At 44.9% G+C, this 20,434-nt stretch overlaps 1 protein-coding gene across 2 annotated transcripts in view; it reads right to left on the bottom strand.

Moving 5' to 3' along the window:
• Positions 1-17,304, bottom strand: part of nrip1b (nuclear receptor interacting protein 1b) — a 39,021-nt gene extending 21,717 nt beyond the window's left edge. Inside the window, exons 1-2 of one of the 2 annotated variants that reach the window (XM_058627868.1) lie at positions 16,916-17,304; positions 277-477 (exon numbers count right to left, since the gene is read on the bottom strand). The gene's annotated coding sequence lies outside the window, so the exon portion shown is untranslated. The remainder of the gene's footprint in view (positions 1-276; positions 478-16,915) is intronic. The other variant, XM_058627867.1, reaches the window with a different exon arrangement.
• Between the last annotated feature and the right edge of the window lie 3,130 nt (positions 17,305-20,434).

The raw sequence follows: 20,434 nt of genomic DNA, 5'->3' as shown, positions 1-20,434 counted from the left end.
TGTTTCCCCACTCTCTAGCTCCCTCCCCGGAGGTTTATCACTGTGACTCTTCTCTCTTCTATCTTCCTCTCCCCTCACACACACACACACACATATACAAACGCCGCCTGTATGTGTGGCTGACAACTACAGAGCAGTTAGCCAAGCATCTCTTGGCTCGGTGCAGAGAGAATAAGACACTCTCATTACTGCCCTTAAAAAGCTCTTGCCCTCACAAAACACACTGTAGACCCAGACGCCAGTGCAGAAAGTCTCGGGAAAAGAGTTGAAGGCTACCTTTTTTCCTTCCTCCTTACAACTCCATTCTGTGTTTGTGTGCATGTCTGTGGTTGATGGCTTTTCTGCTCCCCCTCCTGCACAGTTCCCCTTTTCCTGTTCCTCTTTAATGTCACAGGGCTGGCTCATATGACCTTGAGCAGCAGTGTTGGCACGGCAAGAGCGAGAGCTGCCTCGCCTGCAGGCGCCCTTGAACTGGATCTGCAAGACAGAAAGAAAAAAAAGAAAAAAGAGAAACCTTCACGAGGCCTGATAGACATCTCAGTCATCCTCTTACCCCCCCATCCCCAAATATCCACCCCCTTTTCTCCTCAGCTCTTATTCAATCTACGCCCCTCCTTATCTGTTCCCCCTGGTGGGAAGAGATTTATCAGGATGCTGTATCTTTAACCTCTCTATCAGACTGAGATAGAAACAGAATTTCAAAATGTCTGACCGGCCTTCGTGGATTTATTTTTACACCACCTCCTCCTCCTCCTCCTACTCCTCCTCCTCCTTCATGCAATGGTATCGTGCCATTTCAGGAAAAGGGGGTAGAGGTGGCGGTGGGGGCAGTTGCGTTACGGAATACACCTGTGTGACGGGATGCCATGCACAGCAGAGGTGTTGTTTACGTGCAGGGAAATTCCAGACTGTTTCTCCCTCCCCGGGCTCTGCGCTGAGCCACTGGCACACAGTGACCTGTAGCTTCAAAACAAATATCCCTGCCTACGCTCAAAAGGATGAGGGTCAGCTTACCGGGGCCAATCGCGGGCTCTCTGGCTTAAAGAGAGGGGTGGTGCCTCGGGGGCCCCGGTGTTTTGACAGGCCGATGCTGACCTACTCGGCCCCAACGAAGACCTCTTCATTTTCCAAAGTAAACACTGTGCGCGGTCCATGGTCCATGGTCCAAAGTCTGACTGCGCACCGTCAAACTTTGCTCTTTTTGTGAGCGCTGACAACGGCCTACTGTAAAAGCACAAAGCAGGGCTGTATCTGTAAATAGTGCGCCACCCTTTCTGCAAGTGTAAACACAGGCCACCGAGGTCTAAGTACTACAGTAAGTATCTATATCAATAAGAGGCAGCGTGTGCAATGTTTGCTCTTTCTGTAATATGTAACATTTCCACGTTAAAATGTCTAAAAACGATACGAGACACAGAAATGTGTGTTTGTATTCTACAAGTTAATAGACTGTTTTATTTTAATTGCCGTTCAATGACAACTTCCTTTTCCAGGGGGGAAAAAAACCTCCTATATAACATCAGATCAGAGTAAGGAACAAAATATTCTGCACTAGAGCTGCAACTAACAATGATTTTCATAATCGATTCATCTGTCAGAAATCTTGTTTTAATCATGAAATAAAGCTTCAAACCAATTATTCAATTATCAAAATAGTTGTCGATTAATTCAGCAAGCTCTTAATAAACGATTCATCATTTCGAGACAACACTCAAGAACACGAGACAACATTGATGATGATCCCACACGAGCTCTTTTGTTACCGTTGTGATCAAGCAGCAGAAACGACACACTGTGACGTTGAACACACAACATACAGGGCGTGTGTGTATTATTGGATAGTCAGAGGCTGTGCCTTGCCCTCCTGCTGCTTCCCTTCATGCCTGACCTTTGAAAACTGTAATGTTATCACATGTCATATGCAGGCCTGCTGGAAACCATCTGCTAAAGGCACTGTGGTGGCTCCCTGTCACCAAAAAAAAACAACAAAAAACACTGGCTGGTGTGGCCGAGTACTGGTTACGACCGGTTTACCGCTCAGCATGCTTCACACACACACACACACACACACACACACGCAGACGGCGACACGTACGCGTATACGGCCCCTCGGAGGTTGTTATTGAGCTCCATGAGCTATGACCAGTCTCCTCAATTAGCGTTAAGGGGCTTTTGCACAGAGACATGAGGTTCTGAGGCTAAGAATAACATTAGACAGGTCTGCAGCCTGGCAGTGGCATACGTTTGGGATGGGAGCTGTGGCAATAAAGGAGAGCCGGGTACACACACACACACTAACCAGAGTCTTGCTGCTAATCCGATCTCCTCCCATGTTTAGCCCCACCTCGGGATATTATGTTGTGTTTGTTAGTGTGACACCTTGGCTAATAAGACTGTTTTTACACAGAGCGAAACCAACGTGATTAGCATTAGCCCCGACTGATATAGGGCAAGGGGAAAAAAACAAAAAAAAAAGACACAAACTCTAATGAATCCTTGTGTTTATTTGATGTGAAATCCCTTTCCCTGTAGAAGAAAACAAAAAAAAATGTAGTTTTTATATTAGGGGTGGGCGATGGCAGCGTTGAAATATTTAGACCCACTATAGTTGCCACCCTCCCGCAAAAGAGCCAAAAAAAGCAGACTTGGTTGTAGAGGCACCGCAGTGTCCTGGGAGAATCATTATGGACAGATTTGTTCCACATAGTGAAATATGAGTGAGAAGTTGCATGGCTCCATAAGCAGCAATGTGCTCTTACAGTAATTCTCTCACAGCAATTATTTGCTATAAGGAGATCAGCCACCTGAGTTTATCCTCTTCTGTCCAGGACATGGTAAAAAAAGACACAAAGGTGTGACACAATTAGCATTGACAAGGGGCCAATGTGAAATCAATATTTAAAAAAAAAAAAAATACATATACAGTATATATATATATATATATATATATATATATATATATATATATATATATATACATATGTACGGTGGGTGTGGATTACATCCTCCCCTCGGCTTGATGGACTTTAGCCAAACATCAACAGGAGCAGAATTACATCAGCACTAAGTGTGGCTCTGAGGAGGTGTTTATCATGGATCTAGTTCACATCCAGTGACAAGTTCACCAGAATGAGCAGGGATGTTCCAGGAGATTGTGGGGGCCCCCATATAGAACGGGGACCTGGGGAAAGAAAATGACATAGGGCGGCTTGCAGTGTCCTGTTCATACAGATAATATATTTAATAGTGCTGTCAAACGATTCAAATATTTAATCACTATTCATCGCATTAATGTCATAGTTAACTTGCGATAAATCGCAATTAATCGCACGTTTCTACGACTTTTCACAGGAGACGGATTTATTCCCAAAAAGGATCATTTGCTCTCTCATCATCCTCCTCCTCCTCCTCCTCCTCCTCCTCTTCCTCACATCTGGTATAGAGTAATTAGATTAAGATGGAGTGAGAGATAAGGGCGACTCTCATTATTATTATTTAACCCTTCCGTTACCGACCTGTCGCCGCCGACAGGATTTGGCGTGAGTAGGTCCTCGTGAGCATAACTCCTAGACCGTTTGTGGGACGTACAAAATTCAAAAACTCCTGGAAAGCAGAGAAATCGAGCAAATTGTCGTGACGGCAGCCCCCAGAACTTCCACGTGACGTCAGCTTCTCAGTAGCGTAATTCCTAAACGGTGGAATAACTGCCAGATATCGAAAGTGAAAGCTATCTTGGAAAAAGGGTCAGAAACAATCACTCATTGAACATTTTTTGTTAAGTAAATCTAGGCCTGATAATCATGATGGTCATAAGTGGATTAATACATTATTATTATTATTATTTTGTTATTTGTTTAATTTCAGCTCCAGTATTTCTGATTCTCCTCCAAGTACCACCAGAGGAAGCCTGTGTGACACTGGTGGTACATGTACCACAGTTTGAGAACCATGGCGACTAAGCTAACTAAGCTATATAATTATTAGGCTCTGAGGGGCATTACAAGTGCTAATAAAACTGACGGAATACTTTTTTTCATTTGCCAGAAATGATAATAATATCTCTTAAAATCTGACACGAGCAAATTATCTGATCACATCTAACGGAGCCGTTCACATGCACAGGTCACCGCATCCTCCTCGTCATGACAACAGCAGCATCGGTGCTATTGCTCATTTCTAAACCACCGATGAACCTCATACAGTAAATAACCTGACCTGAATAAAGTTAAGCAAATCTGGCAGAAAGCGAGCTATATTTAGAAAACAGCGCCCGCGTGTTAAAGAGGAAAAAGAATTGCGAAAAAGAGCCTTTAAAGCAAGTGTGGCGAGGGGCTTTGAGCTTGTCAGGACTGACTGCAGTAATCAAACGCTATTACCAGAGACTGAGAGGGGAGGAGAGGAACTCATAGAAGGTGGCAGTGCATCAGAGACTCCTGCACTACAGTGCGGCTTATATGTGCGTGTGTTTTTTGAAGTGTGAGGGGCTGGGGAGTGCGGAGAGACCTCAGTACTCAGCTTGGGGCGTATAATCTATGGTTCATTTGCAGCTTTTCTCCCCAGTATGACAAGCCGTTTACAAGACGTAGCCTCTGCTGCTGACCCAGTTCTGAGTGGCTGCGTCGCGCGACAAGGCCCTGCCTCCCCATCAGGCCCTGCGCCTCGTCTAACTGACGATAACACTGCCACCCTCTGCCTCTATGAACTGTGGAGAAAAAGAAAGAAAGAAAAAAAAAAAAAAATAGGTCGCCCTGACCCACTTTTTTTTCCCCTCCCCTCCCTAAGATCGTGCAAGGAGTTCTGCCGAGCATGATCAAGGGAGACAGTAAAAGGGAGCGAGATAGAGAGGGGAAAACAAAGGAAGACGGGAAGTTTAAAAAAAAACAAAACAGACTGAGAGATTTTCTCTGTGATGAAAACCTGAATTCTGGCAACACTTTCCTGTGGCCTTTGGAATACAGGCGACCTTTATCAGCTGGCCTGTTGTATGTTTGGCAGAAAGAAAAAAAAAGCCTCCCACGCCTTGATACAACAAATGTTCCTGAGGTTAAACACTGCGCACCCCCCCTCTACATCTCCTCTTCTAGTTGGCCGGCCATTATACCATGTCTTACTTAGAATGCTAAATGGGATACTCTGCCTTATTTAAACACAGACGTACACACTTCTTTCTGCAGTAATCCAACACCCACGGAGCTATGACATGTCACGCAGCCAGAAAAATTACGAGCATTTCTTGGCTCGTGGAGATATTACGGGGGCTAACTGAGCCCGGGAGCTGCTCTAATGCCTGGGTAGCATGACACCGACCCCTTTCGAGTGCCTCTGCGTGGGACAGGACAACCTCATGATATCTCTCAGATCACGCCACGGCGTTCTCATGCAAAGCCCGTCCCTTCATTAAGCCGCGGCTCGCTCGTGCGTCGCGTTTGTAATCCCTCTCCCTCCGCCAGGCACGCCGCTCCTTGGAGTTTCATTCATTCATTCATTCATCCATTTACAGAACTGATCGTTCATTCCGCAGTGCCCTTTGTATCGGTGTCGGCTTCCCGTTTGTACACACTGTGAAAAGACTAATCAATGCACACCTTTGACTACTCATTTGAATATTAGTGTGCCCACCAAAGATTATCACTCATCACTCATCCTGGTGGTGCCTCGGTGTTGCTTAGCAACCTTTGTATAGCTCCAGTGGCTGTATGTCGGAATGAAAGCGACACTTAATCATTACCTTTTAAAAATCACTTTGTCTTTCCATGGAGACTCGAGCCTGATTTATATTATGTCGCTTTGTGCGCGTTGAAAGACAAAAAATGACAAAGTACAGACAGTCTTATATCGCGTCGCCATCATATTTTGTCACGCGATGCGTCTGGACACATTCTCCAGCTGCTCTTTCTCTTACGTTGTGACGTCAGGATCACGGGAACTGTCGTCGTTTTGTCTTTACCTGTGTGACTGCACTTTACTGGGAGGACACTGGGAGGACGCGCCGCACGCAGCAATCCACGAGGGACAAATACATACACAATAATAAAAATGAAGAAACAAAACAAGAGACTAGTATCAGCCAATATTTCATAGGGCAGTTTGCCTTTGAAGTTAGAGCAGAGACGGGGCGAAGCTGATGACGTCACAGATGACGCATTTCTATGAATTTGAAAAAAAAAGACTGTACAAAATGGATCAAATATATGAAATGACTCTTTTTTTTTGTTATTTTGATGGAAAAATCTAAGGTAAGAGTGACTTTAAATCTCTTCCTCTTCGCCTCACACATTTATAGACACAATTAAATAGAAGTATATCGTGAGCGGTTACGGTGGACGTGACTGTAACCTTTCGCCGAAGCATTCATTTCAAAAAATGTTGCCTGACTCTAAGTTTCTTTAAGCCGAGCAATAAGAATATAAATCAGTCTTTATGGAACTTAAGTATTCTACTTCATCTATAATGCGCTAGCACTTTTTTTTTACAGCAGCAGCAGCGGCGGCAGCAGAAGTAATCCACTCTCTGTGCATTGTAATGATTTTACACTTCCAGGGCTTTTCTAATGCCACAGCACACACACGACTTGCGAGAGTACAGTGTTTAAATTTACTTAAATAAAGCCTGTCAGAAAAGCTCTTTGGACATTAGCGTGACTTATGCTAGCAGCCCGGTGTCACACAATACAAGAACATTAGCCTCTCCAGATGCTGCCGACTGACTGTGCGTGTGTTTTTCCACATGTGTACTCATTTGCATCGGCCACAGTTTGACACTCGGGGGAAAAAAAAAAAAAAAAAAAAAAAAACCAGAGGAGGATTTATCTGGCGCTAAACTCTCACCAGCATGACGCTAACTAAGCCCCTGTGTGCCAGTGCTGACCTAGTGCACACATGCACACAGACATGGCGGTGCCTCGGAGACCAGTCATACAGTAAAGCTCCACTTTCCAACATGCAGAAAACAGCGGAAATACAAACAACAACAACAACAACAGAGAAGAGAGTATAATATCTCCATTGCTGGTAGAGGTTCCAGTTCCAGTTAAACAGGGTTTGGATGTAGGTCAAGCCCTGCCTCCTCGTAAGCACCAAGGTCAACGCTGAATGGAAGGAAAGGTGGCTTAGAGAGAAAGACGGCCCCGGATAAACCACATGCGTCTGGCTCTGGTGCCAGGGCCAGCCACGGACATGTAAACACAGTTACACAAGCACACTGTGTGCTACTCTCAGGTGTGAAATCATACATGTTATACAAGTTTTACTGCGGCTCCTGTTACCCTTTTATTATCCAAACAAGGCTTAACTTGCACATAAGTTAGCAGCACTTGTGCCGGGGTGCGTTCTATTGACGTAACACAAAAGGTGCACCTCAGACAACCGGGGGCGGAATACATATAAAAACATGAAGCGACAGGTTCGCCCTACTGTACGCTGCTCCACTGTGTGAGCTACAGGTGTCTCCAGGTGGGGAGTCTGTATCCAAGAATGATTGATTAACACAGGAGCAGGCGTACATTCATTTAGAGACGCAACAAACTATTATTTTCAGTTGCTTTGTCCATAAAGTGCTGATTGGTGTTGTACAGAACTCAAATGTCAAGTTTTGTCCACAAATCTGAAAGACATTGAGTTTGCAGTCAGAGGAATAAACAAAAACAAAACATTCACATTTGAGAAGCTGGGAAAATAAAGCAATATATATTGCTAAGATTGCTAAGGTATATATATATATATATATATATATACATATATATATGTATACATATATACACACATATACACATACATACACATATATACATATATGTATATATATACACACGTGTATATATATATATACATATATACACATACACATATATGTATATATGTAATGTATATATATATATACACACACATATATACATATGTGTATATGTATACATATATATGTATATATGTGTATGTATGTATATATATATACATATGTGTATATGTATACATATATATGTATATATGTGTATGTATGTATATATATATATATATATATATATATATATATATATATATATATATATATATACACACACATATGTGTATATACATGGAGCAGATACAGGGAAACATATGCTCGTCTTTGCTCTTTTCTTCCTAAAGCCTCAGTCCTTTCATCCAGACAAATTGTGGCCTGTAGCAACCGACGCAACAGTGTCGTGTGACGCCTCACGCCCTCCACCACATGATGAGTTTCTTTTTATCAAAGCTGCCGAACATGGTATGTCTCGGCCTGCGTTCTAACAAGTGAGGAAGCACCTCTTAGGAGGATTTGTGACACTTGGCTCCAGATGGAGAACAGAAAGAGAAAGAGCAGATTTCTGTGGAAAGAAGACAGGGGAAATTAGTCCCTGAGCTTCTTCATATAGTCGCCAGTAGCATATTCGTAACAGTTTGTAAAAGAGCTTCACAAGTCATCGGATTGAGTTGTTTGTGCTTCCGGTTTAAAAAATATATAGCTACGCTTTGACAAAATGTTGGTTTCTTTTGTTCATTTTAAAATCAATCTGCTGTTGCATTCAAAATGTGCACAAAATAGACATTAGCCTGTCCCGCTACTATTCCTCACAACTATTTGACTCATATCTACAAGAAGAAGTTTAGCCTGAGGCGATGACGGCAACAAAAATAACAAAGTTGAAAGAAAAAGAAGTTGACTGGAAAAAAAACACAGGATGAATCATAGCTGGTCATTAGTTCAGAAATAAAAGTAACATTGAAGAGAACGCAGCTGAACGATCGCTGTGCTCCTCCAAGACATTTGAGGACGTTCTTGTCTTTCACTAGCCCTAGACGGAGAACTCATAATGTGCTGAATGGAAACAATCACACAAGGCTGTGTCCAAATATCCTCAAAGCAGACCTAAATATCCTAAAAAAAAAACTTAAATCTCGTTAACTTGCGCGTACAAATGCAGTCTAAACAAATCCTGCCATATGGTAAACACATCCAGGGGGCCGAAATGTTGACGTTCTAGCATGGAAATACTCAGGAGCTTACGCTAAAAGGGGGAGACTGTGAGCCAGTGTGGTTTTTAACAGCGGGGCAGCTGTAGGGAGTGAGTGAAGGCAACTGCAATAACACGAGTCCATGCGGCGAGCTCACCCTGGACATGAATCACTGTGGACATGAAGCAACCGCTCCCTGACATATGCTGGTACCGGTGATTGAGAACTGAACAGATGACTAAACCTGCTCCGCTCGTCACAGCGGGGGCGGGCGATTCCCAAATTCAGACGAGGGCCGGGGATCACCGGAGCTGCCCCGCTTGCTCCGACACGACCTCGACCCCTCTCTGACCTTGGGAGTGAATGACCAATTGAGTGACAGTCCCTGCGGCTGCATGTGGCGAGTGTCTCCACCCCCTCGTCCGAATAGACATACAAGGTCGGGAGAGGAGGACTGAGGGGGGTGAGGATGGGTGAAGGGGTGTCACATGATTGGATCTCCTTCTGGAGAGTTACTTAAAAAGCCTCCTGTGCAATCAGGTCAAGGTCGTGCCCTAGCCTTAATGCCAAAGCAAAAGAGAGAAGTCGTCTGTGTGTTTAAAGAGCGCACAAGGACGGGTGGGTGGGAGCAGGCGTGTCTGCATGTTCCTGCCCATGTTCTGCTTCCACTATAACTCCAAAAACAAGCGCTATGATTCCATTAGTCGTATTAATCTCCCTGCTTAGTGGACACTTTTATTCAAAGTCACTTACACAATTATCACTCGCGTGCATCTCTTCCCACTTCCACAGCCGAATATTTACTGGAAAAATCCAGGTTAATTGCCTTTGCTCAAGGGCAGAGGGTGAGCGGAGTATGAGCCAGCAATCTTCTGGTCACCGGTCCATTTTCCCTAAGTAATAGGTCATACGGCTGCCTCAAGTCATCAGCCCAGCGCGCTACATCTTCTCTCAAATGGCCTTTTCTGCTCTCTGGGAGCCTTCTAACACAGTTATGAGACAGCTGCACTTCTGAACCACAGTCTTTCGGTCTGTTTAGTCTGCTCTAGTGAGGATGTACTGAATAACGCCACCTCGCTAATGGATTTACAAGTGGGCTGGAGGTTCGCGAAAGGACGGCATGTTTCAGAAATTCAAGAGACCACTTTCAGGGAGAGAAGGGGTTTGGAATTTTGCCAGCTGTCCTCGTTCCCTCCTCGGCTGTGTGGGAGTACATTCATTTTCTCTGATTCGGATGATGTGTGCTACTTATTTAGCCACATTCGCAGTCAGGAGATATTATTTCTTATACATTCATTCATTGACAAATATATATATATATACATGTAAAAAAAATAAAACGAGATCTGAAATGTCAGAGTCATTACACGACAGCTCTTTGTGAATCTCAGCAGACACTAATTGATTTTACACAAGCGACAACCTTTGACTAATCTGAATAAAATAAGGCGTTTCCATGGGGATTCACTGAAATTCCTTCCTATTGAATGCCCACGTAATGTGCCACAGATCTATGTGAGCCCGCGCAGCTCCAACTCTCCACAGCCACCCGCACAGGTCCCTTGTTGCCCAGCAACAATTCAGCTCATCACTAGAAGCCAAAAAGTTACACAATTACAGTTCCAGCCAAAAAAGGATTTGTGGGGGGTGGGGTTGAGGGGGAGTGCGGCACATAACACCATTCAGCGCGTTATATCCAACTCCTATAAGACGCAAGTGTGAATGAATGAGGAAGCGGGGAAACCCCCGACTCTTGCATTTTCCACATATCCTGCGGAGCCAAGTGATGTGAAAGAATGTGAGTGTTCGCTGCATTTGCACGGAGGAAAAAAAAATAAAAATAAAATTGCCCAAACATCGACAGTGAAATGGTGTCGTCTGCACTCTGAAGTGTTGCTGTGCTGGTGGCACACAGAAGCAGCTCATAGGTACAAAGTTTAATGACGCCTGAATTTCCCCCAAACTTCACCCTTTCTGTGTGTGTGTGTGTGTGTGTGTGCTATGGAAATAAATCTCAGGGACTCAACCTCGAAACATATACTGCATATGCATCTCCCACTGCCACCCTCTCCTCCCTCTCCTCCCTCCCTGTCGTCCTGTGCAATATATCCATCATTCATTCATAAATTCTGAAAACTCCTCTTTAGTTAATTGCCTGGGAAAATTTAATTTCAAAAGAAAGCTTTTAAAAGAGAAAGATATAATTAAGTTGCAGGGATTTCTCTGCCCCCTCCTTATCAGGGGCGGACGGGGGGGGGGGGGGGGCATGTGCTCTGAGCTGTGCAGCTCTGCACCGCTCCATGTCAGAGAAGTCATGCACCCATGTTTAAAGCAGAGTGTTACGTAAAGCCTCCCCCTCTGCACAGGCTTACTGCACCAGACGCTGTGTCCTTGCCTAGGCTGCTCAAGGTTCCCAAAAGGACAGGCTGCTAAGAAGTTGGGAAGGACGGGGCCTTGTGATAGCCTGCAAGGGGAGGGAGGGAGGGAGGGAGAGTGGGAAGGTAGGAAGGGGTGAGAGAGAGAGAGAGAGAGAGCTGCTGCCTGTGACAGCCTTGGACTTTGAATTCAGCGCCAGACAGGCTCATGCATCAATCCCTCAACTTACAAAGACAAGCCACTAACCTTGACGAGGCCAGGGACTCTTCAGGAATGAGTGGCATTTTCACTTAGCCCCAGCGTCTGCCCTGCACTCCTGCCACATAACCTGGTTAAAATAAGACACGGCTGAATAACAGCCGACCTCCGTCTCCGGCCGCGCTGACCCGCTTGTTCTAGCCTTCAACCCTTAGGCTTCTTAGACCGCGCTAAGGGACGCGCGCAAAGACGCATTTCGAGGCAGCGCAGGTAGCGTTTGGTACACAGTCTGGCGTGTGTTTGACCGAGGCGTGGAGCGATCCGTGTTTACTGTGATCTTTGGGATCAACAACTGCATTATCAGACTTAATTACCAGCGTCTTCTGGCTGCTGCGACTCAACAATTCAAACACAACAGCACCGAAATATGCAGAGAGGCGCCCGCCATCACTATCCTCTCGCCGTAAATAAAACAAGGTGTGTGCACGCGCAGGCCGAGCATGCCTCCGATCTACGACTGTCTGTCCTCATTCCCCCCCACCCACTCGTGTGACATTGGCCTGCTTGTGGCAACAAGCAGAGACCTTCCTCTCTCGTCTGACTGCAGCATCCTGGCAGCGTGCTCACCACAATGGTGGAGAAAGTGTCCTACTGCACCTCCACAGCCTGGGGCAGCAGCTCTGCTACAGGAGCAAGAGAGAGAGGGAGGGAGGGAGGGAGGGGGCGAAAGGAAGGAAGTCGGTTCCACTCGGCTCCTCTGCTGTGACCACCAGTCTGGCCAGGAGAAGAGTCAGCCCCTCTCACATCACCCAGGAGGTGTCCTGCTCCATGCTACATCTCCTCAGTCTTTACTTATCGAATCAGAGAGAGAGAGCGACAGAAGCGAGTCGCCGTTGAGCTGGCGGCTCCATTACCACGGCGCAAAGTAGCTTGATGCCGTTACCCGGCTCTGCTTCACTGATCGTCACAATTAGGCTTCTCACAGCTGTTGTTTTCCGAGCAGGCCGATGCTTCACGTGGGCAACGCGCGCTATCTTTCCTCTTTCGGTGGCTTTGCCCCCACCACCACCACCACCACCACCACCTCCTCCTCCTCCCCGTTTCATGAGCAGCTTTCAGTGAAGTTTAAATAATTCACAGTAATTGCAATCAGCGGCGATCAATCGGTGGAGATAATTGAGGGGCCTGTCATTGCGCCGAGGCCAAGGTGAAGCGCGGAGGCAGAGGAGTGGAGAGCTGGAGGTGAGGGTGACGGCGGTGGGAGGGGGGAGTCATTCAACAGATGAGCTCGGGCTCAGTGTAGCTCTCAGGCGTCCATCTTTCTTCCTCGTGCATACGCGAGCGATGGCTGTAAAGGCGCATTTAGCCGTTCCTGCCTCGTCATCAAAATGAGTCCCATTGACTTTGGCTGCCTTCTGTTTATGACAGAAGCACCAACAGGAGCTGGAGTGATTGCCTCTGAATGAGACAGTGCTGCTATAACTGCGAGAGCCTCCACACTAAGAGCCCGGCGTTCAGTGGGGGAGAATCTCAAACTGCCCACACAAGGGATCTTTGTTGCGGAGCCCCAACATTTGTTGTGCTGGGTTTTCAAAAGTGGTTTCATTTAGCGGGTAACGTATATAATGACACACTATTCTGATGTGTTGTTGTTGTTGTTGTTTTTTACAGCCAATGCCGACACAATCTTTAGAAAACGGGGCTGATAAACAACACAGAATATCTTTGACCGATTTAAGAACAAATTGCCGCACTTAAATCGAAATTAAATCACACCAATGGTCCGTCTGCACTGCGCTGCTCTTAAATACATACAAATAACACATAAACTGAATATTAAATACATGTAACAGGTCATCGGACGTTGTCAAATTAACTTTCAGGTGGAATAATTACGTCTGAGTGCACTTAAATGCTGCACCTTTAATATTCTCAATAGAGCGGCCACAATCAGTTCATCATCAACTAATACCTTGATCACCAGCTGTTGTGAGAGTCAAGGAATCAGTTTCAGTTTTATTTTTTCAATATAATAAACAAAAATAGGATTGTTAAATGTTCTTTGCTAAATAATCCCAGGATTAATCCATAAAAATAAATCAATCATACACATAGATAACAAAGTGATTTCCGTGTTGTTGTTTTTTTTAAGTGTATCATCGCCGCTGACTAATTTATGATCAGACTTCAGACTAAAGCCTCGACATTCTCTTCATCTTAGCTTATTGTTGTGATATAGAGACGTAACATCGCGCGATCGTGAAATCCTTCGACAGATAAGAACTGCGGAGGAGGCGCAGAGTCACGGGTGGGCAACGTTCTCTTCAATAGTAAGACGCTAAATTCAACATCTTGTACTTTTGTGCTTTTGCCTCGTCGCTGTAACTGATATACGTCTTAGGCCCCCGGCGAGGAGATTTACGGCACGATTGTGGCGGCGTAAATCTTCGCCGCTGTGGCACTGAGTATTGTCATTAGCAGAAAGTGTCTCCCGGATAAACAAACAGTAAAAAGAACAATAAAGTGATTTGGCTTAATGCATGCTCTGCACAGATATTACAGAGCCCCGGGACAATTAGAGGAATGAGCTTGTGGCCAATGGGTCTCAGGTTTGATTCCTTGGTGGACTGACAAAGTGCAGGCCAGTAAGTGGATGAGAAATGCACCTCTCTTCTTCAACATCTACTGTCAAAGTGCCCTTGAACAATGTTCAGTGGCCAACAACACAAGTGCTGGGCAGCTCCCAGGTCTATAATAAATCAAAACCTCTGCAGTAAATGCATGACACTTGTTCTGCTAGATTGCACATTAGTTTGTTTATTCGCAGAGTATCTCGGCAATCAAAAAGCACCATGCCACCCTCAATTTTTCCCTCTTCCCGTGTGTCTGTTTGTGTGTGTCTTTGCTATTGTGACTGACAGATTTACAAACAGTGGGCCCAGAGTTGGCACGGTGACGGCAGTTAGAGAGGCTGTTAGCAGAGATAAGTGCCCGGGCATGTGCTCCCGTATCTGTGGCATCGTCCTGTATAAAAATATACTATTACATCAAATTATTTAGAGGAGAAAGCAAAGTCGCTGACTACTGCAACGAGTGGAAAAACATCACACACACACACACATGTGCAAGAGGAGGGGACGAGCGGAGCATCACCTGCGCGGGGAAACACGCGCATCAAAACATGCCACTTTCTTACGGCAGCTGTGGTGTTTCGATGGCACGATAAGATTTGCAGCAGATGAAAGGCAGCAGCCGGGGGGGGGGACAAAGAGTGAAGAGTGCAGAGTCCACTCTTGTGACTGCTCGGCAGCTTCATTTGCATTTGGCCATTTGAATGTCCTCTGGTTCTGTTGCACGCTTACTGCACATCACTCAACAGCAGCACCCTGGACAACAGCAGAGACGACAGAGGCAAATCAAGAAGCATCCAATAATTATTTTGAGTCTCATGCCCCGCCGACACACGCCGACTTCTGAGGTGCACCTTTTAAAAGTTAAGGCTATAAATGTGGAGGTTTTACTTATCTATGGCAACAGAGGACACGCTGAGCTACCTTGAACATCTTGTGAAAGTTCAGGTCAAATAATTAAGCAGCTTAAATGCTTAACAAAGAAAAGGCTAAAAAGGCAGACCCCCAGACACACACAGTGTTTAGAAGGCTTTAAAAAAGTTTTCTATGCTAAATACTTTTCGTGTTCAGTCTACTTACAGCAGCCCTCTTTGTAAACTGCCCTTTTATAACATAAACTGAAGATGGACTTTGCCCTCTTTCCTGTAACTTGCAGCAAACTTCAGTCCCTGACCTTTTGCCTCCGTGCTGCTCCAAAGTCCAACAGAGCAATGAGACATTTCCGGAAAAAGGAACACCTACACACACACACACACACACACACACACACACAGGCCCATTCAGAAAGGCCCATGTGGCTGAAAAACAACCCTTTCAAAACGTATCACACATGACGACATGGTGATGTGACAGGCTGCAAGCGACCAAATTCAACCAGCTGCATTTGAATCCACTCACTGGAGTGAAGCTGAGAAGGACCAGATTTTTTTTTTCTCCCCTATTTGGGTAACGAGGCAAAACAAAATGACCATTAATGGGGATCATTAACTAAGCCATTGAATCCATACCATGGCTTTTTGGAGTGCATTTAAGGGCCAAATGTTACCTTGATACTGACGATGTTATAGGCCTGTTGTAGCAACATTGCTCTGTAACATTTTAACCATTCTCCCCTTAAACTGTATTTACAGGACGTACTCTGGGAGCTTAGTGCCACTTTCGCTGCCCCCGCTTGAGTGGTTATGCAATGCGAAATCATGAAAATGACACTACGGGGGAATATACTAATGCATGCAAGACAAATTTTTGAGACTGTCTCAGGCAATAATCCCAGTTTCAATCAATTTAACCTCCGAAAAGAGGTTAAAAAAAAAAAAGCAGGAAAAATAAGAATGAAAACCTTGCAGGGAAGTATTTCTTGGCAGCTGTGGAGATTTCTCATTAAGTAGACTAATGCATCCAGGACAAAGCTATAATTTAACACCTCTGCAAGCCTTCTGATGACTCAGGCTCAACGTACAGTACAGTAGGAGCTGCTCAATCTTCTCAAGGCCTTGGGTCCCACTCAAAAACCCACCTCAAGGTCTTTAAAGGGTGCAGGACTCAATCAGCAGTGACTCACACAATAGTGCAACTGTGAAGGGTCTCCCATTGGTGGTGCTAACAGTCTGACGACTCAATGAGATCAAGTGTTCTGACATTACATTACAACTTCTGTGGCGGAACTGCCTGTGTGTGTATGTGTAGGTCTGTGTGTGTGTGTGTGTGTTGACATGAAATGGTGGCAGCATTCATTCACACAGCTGTGACACATGAAACGCAGCAGCAGCAGCAAGGAAATAGTAGCAGAATGGTCTCAGTTCGGGCTCTTGTTATTTCTCTCCTGGTGATGAATTAACCATTGACAAATTGGAGAAATACGTCTATTGTGGGCCTAATGTGCTGGTCATGATGTCAACACACACACACACACAGACAGACACACACACAGAGAGGCTGTTATTGCTGAATTGAATCAGAAGGCTGTAACTGCACGCGCGCGCACGCACGCACACGTTTTATTACCCCTCGATCTTCTTTATCCAGCGTTTTCGGCGCTATATCCATATGCGCCTCATCACACACACACACAGTCTTCCACACACGCGACAAAAACACGCAAATACAGTCATCGACACCGCGCCCTGTATGTAAACCACCCGATTCCAGTTCACCACCACTAGCTCATCATAATACAATATTATAGTGATAAAATGGCAGTGTGTGTGTCTGTGTGTGTGTGTGTGTGTGTGGAGCGCCTACCTGCGTTGTCCACCCCACAGTCAGCCGGAGAGACGCATCGTTATTATTCGACAGGCAAATCCATTGAAAACGGTCGCATCTAGTCTTGACACCTCAGGCAGCGAAACAGAAGCGGCGACGCAGCCTTTGACAATGATACTTGGAGGAAAAAAAAAAACATACATACGAATCGATGTGTTAGTCCGAAAACAACAACAACAAAAATAATAGACGCCTCGTCTTTTAGGAGCTCGGGTTTAGGTGCGCAGCGGCAGCGGCGGCGGCAGCAGCGTGTAGTCGGTCTGTGTGAATTGTTTATTCTCGGAGTCTGCTCTGCTGAGCTGTGCTGTGCCGTGCTGTGGAGAAGTGAGCGGAGACAGCCACACTGCTCCTCCTCTGCTGCCGCTGACACCACCCTTAAAGGAACAAGACCCACTCACTCACTCACTCGCTCACTCATTCACTCACTCACTCACTCACTCCCACTGCACACTAATAATACATTCATTAATGTATTAAAACGCGCTTTAATGTGCATTTGTTACCCTTACTCAACTGTCTGTGCGCGCTTTATTTATAACTCAACTGTAAACAGGGGCGACCAAAAAGAGTTTGAGGCTCCAGGGGGCCCAACACTAAATCATATTAGCCCAAGATCTTAAACTCACATTCTGCTGCCAATGATGTCAATCAAATGTGATTTTTATATATTCAATTTCTGTCATAATAAATATGTTTGTTTTTTTCTGAATTATGTATCCTTACGCATCAAAACAAACGCCTTTATTTTGAAATTATGAAAAATAGCGTCACAAATGTTATTACTATATCAAAACTTTAAGTTAATATTAAGCTAATATCGCTCACCCCTACACAGTTAGACTCTTTTTTTTACTTGACTGGCCCCCTTCTAACTCATATGAGTTTGAAACCCCTGATATATATTTTATAATATTATTTTATTTTGTGTCCCCCCCTTTCCATTTGAAATAGTACCAAAGTAATTGCTCCACCCACAATAGTAAGCTGATTGGGTGACAGAAAAGCGCAACTCCCTTGCGATCTGTCTAAATATCCCATAGAAGCCTATGCCGCCGTTTGTTGTTGTCGTCGTCGTCGTGCTATGCGGCCATCGGGCCCAGCCCAAACCCCGCATAAAGGTACTGTTCTCAGTCGAAACGCAAGCTTGACCCAGGTCTTTATCATTCCAAACCGAACCGTACCATGATGGAAACATGGCATTATATAGAAACAAAGCAAGGCCGGGTTCATGGAAAGCCTTTTCATTTAGGCACAAATGTTAACTAATAAGATCATCCGAACATTGAGCCTGAAGGCTTTTTTTGGAAACAGACCTACAGACAATATTTTTTTAAGAAAGCGGCACTCATCTCACAGCAACGCAGACCTTTAAAATGATCTTTTAAAACCATTTCTGCATCTATATCCTTCCCATATGTCACAAACACAACGCGTCCTGTTCCTCTTTCACAGTAATAGCACTCAAGCGTTTCAGTTCCCTGAATGCATTGTTGTTTGAGGAGTATTCAGAGCAGGGGAGTCAAACTCTAATAATCTGGTGGGGGGGGGGGGCACATGAGCTTCAACCCCCTGAACATCTCAAGGGTTTACAGAGTTAAAACTGGGCGAGATGGAGAAAATATCCAATAAGAAGGAGTTCTCTGGGAGAAAATGCCTTGTTGCTGCGAAAGGTCAGAGGAGAGTGACCAGACTGGTTTGATTAGAATATAAAAACAACATAAACTCAAATAATCACTCATTAAAACCAATCTATACAGAAGACGGTATCTGAGCGCACAGCTCATCGGCCCTTGAAGCAGATGGGCCACAGCAGCAGATGATCACACCAGGTGCATTCACTGTAATTTATACTATTAACTAAAAATCAAGCAGTTCCCAGGAACTCCCTCTCAGCTCAGGGCCACAACTAATTGCCTCCTTTATCGTCACCGTTGCAAAAACCCCAGAACAGAACCACAAGCCGGGATAGTCCTTTATTGTTAAAACAGGAAGTAATAACAAGATTGTTGTGTAATGTTTTGTGTGTTTCTGGGAGAAGTTTTCTAACCCCGATACTATGATCAAAGTTTACTTGGCTTGCAATCGGAGATTTATTTTTAACATCAGGCCTGGACCACAGAAGCAAAAAGACAATGGCTCTGACCAGCTAACAAAACAAGAAATGTCCACATAACAGTTCAGGCTACTCAAACACACACAGCCACACATATTTGGGGATGTTCAACAATTGCTGGCCATTTATTTAACATAAGCAATACTCAAACTTGATAAACCCCAGTTGTACGCCTGCTACTTTATCATACGTGAACAAAATAGAAGCCACACATATCCTGAACATTAAAAAAAGAAGTTGAGAGTCCATGAGTCTGAAACACGGTGCCGTGTGATGACGCCGCTACTGCTGTATACAGACGTCTTAAAGCCATTCCACAATTTCGACTTTGTATTTACTTTTTTCAACTATCCTCTGTAATATCTAATATTGAAGACGCGTAACTGTTCAATACCAAATACTGTCAGTGAGCCTGGGGACCCTCAAACCAGCTGAAACCAGATGTGGAGCTGGAGCATTGTATTCCTTTGTTAGGGACGCGTCCTATTCCCTTCATCGACATGTACTGCCATCCGATGGTGAAGTGGGATACTACAGGACCCTGAAGTGCGAGTATACCAGGGTCCGCGATATGCGACGCGCACTTCAGCATGGCGGCATGTGCGTGGAAGTATACCACAGGCTTAAGGACAGCAGCAGCGCTAAAATGTTAGCGAGTAACGTTTAGTGAAGTCTGAAATTCGTCTAGCAGTACTAGCAGCACTTTTGTGGTCGTTTAGCGGCTACATGATGGTGTTGTTATGCTAAACAATACGGGTCGTTGACCCCCCTCACCTAGTTTCAAGTCGTTTTCACCCGGGAGACTTCGACACTCACACAAACGCAAATAATGACCCTTCACACCTTGGCCCCCTGGTGTCCACATCTAGATCCAATTGCCAATCCGATCACCCGTCACCATCCCCCTCTTCTTCTACAAAGACGTCTATCAGTAAACTGGGATAGGGAACGAACAACCTGCATTCTCTAGACAGGTAACCACCCCACAGAGGTTAAATACCTGGAAGTTCCCACCACAAAGTCAAAACTGAAGAAGCCTCTTAGATGAGCGGTGACACGTTTGTAACTAATCTAAACCAAACAGATAGTTATAGAAAGCAGGAAGTACATTAACTGATGTACCCACGTCTAGTTAGTGTGTTAAATGTGCTTATATATAGGGATTGGCTGGCATATCAGCGAAATAATGTCTTATTTCTCTCTTCACATTAGCCTCTGCTAAGCCTGATGTGAAAAGGAGGACATTTTCTTCTCAATGCCCAGCCCTCCTTCAGACTGGAGCATGAAATGTTACCTCGGGAGTCATAAAAGGTTCAGACTGGTGTGTGGACACTTCTGATTTTCTGTTTTTCCATCCCCTATGTCTAGCACCTAGTTATTGTTAA

This window comes from Solea solea, chromosome 4, assembly GCF_958295425.1.
Source record: "Solea solea chromosome 4, fSolSol10.1, whole genome shotgun sequence".
NCBI classification, from domain to species: Eukaryota; Metazoa; Chordata; class Actinopteri; order Pleuronectiformes; family Soleidae; genus Solea; species Solea solea.
Note: the sequence above shows the minus strand (reverse complement) of the source record. Positions and strands in the feature narration are given on the sequence as shown.